This window comes from Pinus tabuliformis, chromosome 2_1 (genome assembly GCF_031772625.1).
Source record: "Pinus tabuliformis cultivar Carrire ecotype Pingquan chromosome 2_1, CPIR1, whole genome shotgun sequence".
Lineage (NCBI taxonomy): Eukaryota > Viridiplantae > Streptophyta > Pinopsida > Pinales > Pinaceae > Pinus > Pinus tabuliformis.
This window is the reverse complement of record NC_142299.1, coordinates 450,200,897-450,208,954: the sequence shown is the minus strand read 5'-3', so window position 1 is coordinate 450,208,954 and position 8,058 is coordinate 450,200,897. Positions and strand designations below refer to the sequence as shown.

At 43.1% G+C, this 8,058-nt stretch overlaps 1 pseudogene; it reads left to right on the top strand.

Moving 5' to 3' along the window:
• The first annotated feature begins 866 nt into the window (after nt 1-866).
• LOC149200866 (ISWI chromatin-remodeling complex ATPase CHR11-like) overlaps nt 867-8,058 on the top strand; it is a 45,739-nt pseudogene continuing 38,547 nt past the window's right edge.

Genomic DNA, 8,058 nt, shown 5'->3' with positions numbered 1-8,058 from the left:
ATTTTCCCCTTCTAGTGGCTTCAGAGGCTTTAACATAGCGACCTAATTTATTTCCTATGGCCACTAACGATTCATTTTGCCAGTAATCAAGAGGTAGAGAATAGAGCCTTACCCAGACCGGTATTGAAGTAAAAGTTTCCTTTTCTGGAACAAAGTTCATCATCCATGGTCTCATGTAGAGCCCCGCGACAGCTTAGAAGTAAGGCCCTCCTTCAAATATTCTGTCCTTGTCCTCAATATTTGTGAACACCACCATAAAGAATCCCTTAGACCCGAGATGAATATCTATGCTCCCTTTAGGTTTCCAGTGGTATTTAATCCACGACTGTAAAGCTTTTTTAGTGGGCCATAGTCCCGTGAACTTACAGATGATGGCATAAATCCCCATGTGCTCCCTATGCGCCTGCAGCTTTGGATTATTTAAGATAGCCCTGGGAGTTATATATGCTTTGGGTTTGTAGGTTCCCTTGCTTTTCTTGTCTTTAGTTCCCTGTTTTTTGTCTTCTACCTCTTTGTCTTTTGTGCCATATTTATCCTTATCTATGGGTTCTTTTGTTTCCTCTTCTGTAATTCTTTTTCCTTCCACCCCTGTTCCCCTAGCATTTTCTAGAGGCTTCTTGCCTCTGCTGGCCACGACCTCCTTGTAGGAGGGAGTGGAGCCCCCTCCTCTACCGCCCTTCATAGGGCTCTCTGTCTGCCACTGTCTGCGCTGATCGTTGTTCGCCCTCCATTGTCCGCTCCCGCCAACATAAAACTCCAGATGACATTCTTATCTCATCATATGCCCCTTGAATCCTAGAATTAATATTATAAGCCATATTGGATAATATTTTAATAGGGAGGTGATAGTTGAAAAGCTAGCAGACATGCTGCCGATGAACCCTAGCAGACATGCCATCGCCTCCCTTCCTTCGGCCGCTTTCGGGGTCTTGCTCGACCTTGCGGATGTTGGTGATGTGTGTTTTAGTCATGAAATGCGGGTTTCCTCCATCAATATTGAACAGCTTGCTTTCCAATCTCCTCTGAGCGCCCCCTGCACTCTTTTATGCTCCGCTCGGGACTTTGGGGCTGCCAGTTCTCGGCCCTCGGATGCTGTTTCCTGCTCCTGCCGCCCCCTTCAGATTGTAGACGCAACGGCCAAGGGTGAACACGCAGATTTTATTCCTGGTTCTCCTCAAGCGGTGGTTCTTGGAAGGACATATTTTATTCTGGAAGAATGCTCTGCTTTTAAACATCAGAACTCCTTCCGCTCCCTGGATCCGCCTGGATGGAGTAACTGGAAGCTCTTTGGGGCGGAAAGCAATAACAAACTCAATGATGCCAGGATGCTCCCATTATCTCCTCACAAGCCCCTGCGGCAAGTTCAGGGAAAGACAGCCCCTCAAAGCCCCTGCCTCCTCTCGTCTCAAATCTGCAGAGGAAAGCGGATCTCTGACTTCTCTGCCTCATTTCAAATCCAAATCAGGCTCATCTCTGGCAAAACCCTGCTACAGTGGGTGAGCTCATCGGATCTAGTGCAGAACCTCAAGCATGCTCTGGAACTCAAGCTGGGGATACCCTCTGCAGCTCAACGACTTCTCCACGAAGGTAAACAACTTGAGGATCTCTACCCCCTTTCTTTTTACAGCATTAAGAGAAATGCCTCCATTATTGTTGCCCTTCATTTGAGAGGGGGAGCTGTAGGACAGTCATCCTCAGCCAAGGCATTTTCATACAAATATGTTGTCCATGCACAGAATCAGGAGAAAACAATTCCACCAGTTCAGGCTCCCAAACCATTTTTGGTGGACAAACTGGAGGAAACCCCCTCCATTGAAATAGCGCATCCAACGCTGGATGAACAAACCCAAAAGTATGCAGAGCATGGAATTATTTGCAGGCTCAATGGGCTATGGCCACGCACAGCAGACCTCTACCAGTGGATTCAATCTAACTGGACCAACAATTGTTAGGCTATGTTATGCTCAAAGGCCTTTTTCATTATAGTGTTTGCTTTTGAGGAGGACTACCAAAAAGCTTTAAAAGCAGGACCATGTTTTTGGGGCTCAGCAGGTTTATTCCTCACCCCCTGGTTCCTAGACTTCGATCCATCTACAACAATCATCACCAAGCTCCCAATCTGGGTTAGACTTCCTAATATCCCGTCGCATCTATGGCACTTTGCTATATTCCAAGGGATCGGCAACTCTCTAGGCCGCTTTCTAGACACAGACACTTCTAGAGGGGAAAAGGGCCTATACACCTTTGCCAGAATCTGTGCAGAAATAGACATGAGCAAAGGTCTCCCTGACAAGATCAATCTCAAAATTGGAGACTTCCATTGGACTCAGAACCTGGATTACGAGAACACAGCCTTCCGCTGCCGCAACTGCCATCACACAGGGCACCTTCAGAGCTCTTGTCCCTCGATGTGTGCCCAAAAGAAGAAAGCCAATCCTAAGCAGAAATCCAAAAGCTGGAAGCCTCATGACCCTCCCCCCATGGACGATTTTGATTTCAGCTCGGATGAAGAGGAGGGGAGTGAGGAAGAAGTGGCAGCAAAGATGGCACAGGATCCGCCCTCGGCTGAGCCTGAAAATTTGTCCGTCCAACCAATCTCTCAGAAAAGAAATCATGAATCCTCTACCTCAGATTCAGACAAGGAAACCTCTCAGTCAGCCCAGCTCAGTTTGCAAATCTTGTCAGCTCAACAGTGCCCTCCTGAATGGGTCAAAGTTGGTAAAAAGAAAGGGAAAAAATGCCACATAGTTGACTACTCCCATGTTGGGTACAATCCTATGCTCTGCTTTTACTCCCCTGTTCTTCCAGTTACTTCCTGCTCAGGTCTACTCTATCTCTCTTCTTCTAGGAGCCGAGGTGGAAAGCCTATCCTTTCTGGCTGCCTGTGTTCATGCTTCTCTTGGCTGTATCTTCTTGCTGTATTATACCTTCTCTTAATAGAATTAGTTTTTACCGAGAAAAAAAAAAATATTTTAATAGGGAGGTAAAAAAGCTATATATTACACTATAAAAGTATAAATAATAAATAAATTAGTTATTATTATATATATAATAATTTAAAAAATTACGAAGAGAGGGTGGGAATCCAACCTCTACTTAATTCCAACCATGGTCCCTATTAAGATTAATAGCACGCTTTTCAATTTCAAGGGCTGCTCTAAGCTTCCTATGATGGAAGTTGTTAGCCTCCTATTGCAATAGGTTGTCATATTTCATGATTGATTTTTTTACATGCCAAATATGTCATCTTTTCATGCTGCAAGGTTCCATATTTCCAAGAAGTTCCATTTTTTAAGAGTCATACCATTTTTGAAGAGTTTTAAAGTTAAGGGAAAGCCAAACAGCTTAATCTTGGCTTCCCTAGGTTTAAATTGCTTGTTTTAGAAGATAGAGAATGAATATTTGTCCAAACTATTTAATCTTAGCAGATTGTAGATAGGTAGAGAAACAAGGGTGCTCAACAGCTTAATCTGAGCCCCTGGAAGCTATAAGGGCAGATTTAGATAGGAGGATAGCCAAAAGGAAAGTTGTAAAGCTGGGTTTGCTAGTTCAAGTGCACCCAACCAAAAAGAAGAGAAAATGTTAGGTAAGTAGGATGGGTAGGTAGTTTTGAGGTTGCAGAATCAATGATTGTGATCCGTTTTGTGTTTTCAAGTGTTATATCTATTCATATCACAAGTACAAGGCAAAATCCATTTGGAGCAGCTCAAGCGAGGCATGACTAACTTCCCCTTCTTCCTTGCCCCCAAATCACTCACTAATTCCCCCAAAGAGGTCAAGATCTGCTTGACATCTCTTAGTTTCATCATGTTCCATAAACATTTGCCTAAGCAGAGATCTACTTTACTTAGGAGTGCTCATATCTCATTCTATAAGTCCTATTTCCCCTTTGAAGCCTAAGATTTCTATCCTTAGCGCTTTTCTGATCAAAATCCATATTAACTTCTAACATTATTATATAAATCCCATGAATTCTCCCTTCCCCTTACTAAAATATGTATAAAACTCCTCTATGTATATATCCCCTCCCTCTTGTTGAAAAATAACCATCAGTATGCTTGGGAATTGCTAAGTTTTCCTGAAACTTGGAAAGAACCCTCTTTTTCCTCCTTAACCATCTTCCTATGCATTCGGACCCCTTCCGATGCATTAACAACCCCTTCAAATGCAGGAAAGTCCACCTCCGATCTCATATTTTCCCTTCCGACTTCATAAAAACCCTCTTTCCATGCTTCGGACCCCTTCCGATGCATTAACAACCTTCCTTCGATTTCGTTAAACCTTTTTCAAGGCATGAAAACCCTTCCGATGCATTAAAAACCCTTTTAAATGCACTAAACCCTTCCTCCGATGTAAAAATCCCTCATTTTTGCTTCAAAAACCCTCTTCCAATCGCATTGGACTCGTTCCGATTGCGAAATCATTCCTCCGATCATATTATGCCTTGGCCGAATTATAAAACATGCTTCCGATCAAAGTTTCCCCCCCTCCGAAGCGATATCGCTGTCGGAGGTGGCAATGGCATTGTTGGCCCTTTTACGCATGGTCCGATATCACTTCGCCGATGCGATTTCGGCGATTGGCAGTCACAATGGTTGTTGGCCCATATGTATACCCCCATCCCCCTCTGCTGATGCGATATCGCTATCGCAATGCTTCATTTCCATATATACCGCATATCCCCGCTTTATCGTTCAAACTTAAGTTTTTTATAAAACTTGAGTTATAACGTAAGAACCCTGCATTTTCATATATCGCAAGCCTTATCGCAAATTCCCCAATAGTGAAACAACGACCAAATTGCAGCCGTCCATCGTCTCGCCCAGATCAACGGTCCAGATCGTTTCGGCGATCGCCCATTTCGGCAATCGCATATATGTAAACCCTTCGCCCCACCGATTGCCGAAATGCCGAGTTAATCTCAGCCACCCATTCGGGCCCGCTAATCAACGGCCTATGTTTAATCGCATCATTCCCATATGTGGCTCCGACCAGCGGAGCCAAAAAGTTATAAAGCACGGCATATATATATTTCGGGTTTGAAAAGGCCCTTCTGTATGACAAAGAGGGAGTGCTCCGATATTCCGAAGCCGAAAAACAATAAAATAGAGCCTAAAGTGTGTCGGGTCCGAAAAGGGGTAGTACTGTACGCTCCTTTTCGTGGCCCGAAAAGCTATAAGAAACAGTTTTGAAGGGTTTTTCGGGTCCGCGGACCCGTTTCATTGTAAATCCACCGATTTGGGTTCGCCGATGCGCCGAACCCGATTTCAAATAAAAGAGGGCCTTAATGCATTTTCGGGTCCATGGGCTATATCGCTCCATCGGAGGTTTTATGTGTTTGGACCGCCGATCCACTGATTGCTGATTTAGCACCAGCCGTTGGATCGGCTTGCGCCAGATCCAACGGCCAGGATTTAATCTTTGCTACAGTGTCGCTCCCGCTCCGGATTTTTGCGATTTTTGCATGTAAATGGGCATTTTGCCTGTTATAAAGGAAAAGGCAGCATTTTTTCATATTTTCACATATATGCCTGTACGCGCTCCCGATAAGGGAATTCATGCATTTCTAAGCCATTTTTTGATCGCTCCAAAGCCCCGTTTTGCTCCAGAAAGCTAGCTCGGCCTCAGCACAGTTATGAGGTTGCAGATCCTCCTCTGTTTGGTAGTTTTCTCCAGATTAAGCATTGTTTTGATCGGCCAAGCGTCGATAGCACCCCAAGGGCCACGGAAAGCATTTGCACCAGTTGTTTTTGCCTCGAAAGGGCAGAAAAGGGGCGATTTGATAGTTTAAAGAGTATCAAAGGAAAGATAAAGCCCAGATTCAGTTAAACAGTATCAATGAAGCGGCAAAGAGTATCAGATTGACAATACCAAAGCAGGTGAACATTAAAGGCCTCCATCAAAGTCAAAGAAAGCGGTGAAAGCCCATTAAGGCTCATCAGATCAAGATCAGTGCATATTAAAGCCACCTAAGAGCAGCAGAACCGACTAAGAAGTGCGGATCAGAGACCAATGCGTAGTTATGGCTAAATGAACAGCACAGAGCCACAAGGACAGATGTCAGCTCATTTTTGAGGCGGTTGCCCCCAGCGCAGCATTAGATAGATACTTATGCATTAATTTCAGGATAAGATTAGATTAAAGAACTCATTTCCCTCAGATCTATTTAAGATCTGCTGTTGTAGATATTTTGTAGATTTTTTCTCTATATAAACCACCCTGTTCATTGTTTAAAGGGTTGGTTGGTTGATAATCTAGAGTTTAGACTTGCGTTGTATACTTGGAAAGCATCTATAATCAAAGACTACTGGAATGCTTGGATTTTGAACTATCTATTGTGGTTTCATGGCTGAAGAGTGACTGTGGAATTCCTATGCTACTGCATGTCTCAATAAGTGTTTCTCACCTCTGTTTTCAGTTTAATGTTTGCTATATCGTCTATGTGTCATGATCCAAATAGCAAGAAGAATAGCTTAGGATTTGCTTAACTGCACTCTATGCTCAGTTCTTGTTATTTCTATATGTTTTCCTCTGAATTAGCTATGAATATGAATACCCCTTGGCTCATATTTACACTAATTCCATCACATATGACTGTTATTTAGGAATCCTTAACTGCTCCTAGGAAACATTCATTCACCTTCCTTCTCTGCTAGCTGATGAAAGATTCTTAGTTGCCTTTCATCTCTGGCCTTCATTCCATCTTTTTCAGTAATTGGTATTGTTTTATTTGTAGCTATCCTGCTCTGTATTCCTCTTGTGACCAAGAAAACGCAACATCAAGCCCTAATCCATGACTCCATTCCCAATGGTTTGAACTTCTCACACTATGCATCCCAACTCTACTTGAAAGAATCCTCTTTCCCACCAAAATCAAAACAACACCCAAGAACATCATAACTAGCCTAAAATCAACCCAAAACAAAGCTAAATTATAAAGAGAGAGCCCTCTCTAATTGCAGGTAGGCTAGGACCTACAGTCCAAAGATTGGTTTGTGGTTACCTTGGTCGTATCCCTTAAGGAGCCAAGGGACAACCTGAGTGATAACATCATTGGCGACTCCACTGGGGACTTATTCAGAAGATTCCAAAAAACAAGTTAGAAGCTGGCTCCCAAGAAGAAAACACATTATACTAGGTCAAATCTAGACCCAAATCCACCAGCTGTTTTTGAAAATCCCAATTTGATCCCTAGAAACCTTAGCGAACAAAACCAAGAAGAGTTTGTTGGTTCTAGTCCTGAAACAGTTCAGCTAAGCTGTTTTCCAACCCCTGTCAAAGTTTTGTTTCGTTCAAACCCTACTTCCCCTTGTTCGTCATCCACTTCTCCAAGCACCTTTTCCACACCTCCATTCACTGCACATACTACCACTACCACCACTGTTGTTACAGCTGTTCCAGCTGTTCCATTTATCCCTGTTGTTCCACTTATCCCTGTAAATATGGCTAACAGATATGCACCTTTACAGTTACCTGCAAATCCAGGGGCTATGCCTCAGGATTATCAAACCAAAATCACATATTTTGATGGTACTGGTTCTTGCATAGCCCTGCAACATACCAAGAAAATGCAGGATTATTTTGAGAGTTATGAAATAGATGATGATCACGTAAGAATGAAGATTTTTGTCCAAAGTTTAACAAGTGATGTAAGGCCCTGGTTTAGAGCTCTCCCTGCAAATTCCATAGCTGACCTAGAGGCCCTTTACCAAACATTTCTTAACAGATGGGAGAAAAGGAAAGATCCACTGCACACTCTAGCTGAATATGACACTATCAAAAGAGGCCCTCAAGAAGCTGTCTTAGACTATTGTGCCAGGTTTAACAATGTTTACAACGCTATTCCACAAAACCTTAGACCTCCACCTGATTTAGCTTTATACAAATTCCCTGATGGATTTGATTCAGACATGGCTTATCAGTTAAAGGAAAGAGCCCCTCAAACCTTAGCAGAGATGCAGAATATAGCTGTTAGTGTGGAGGCAAATCTAATTGCCAAACGAAATAGAGCAAGAGCTGAGAGAATAACTACTTTTAAAGATGAACCTTCAGCCTTTG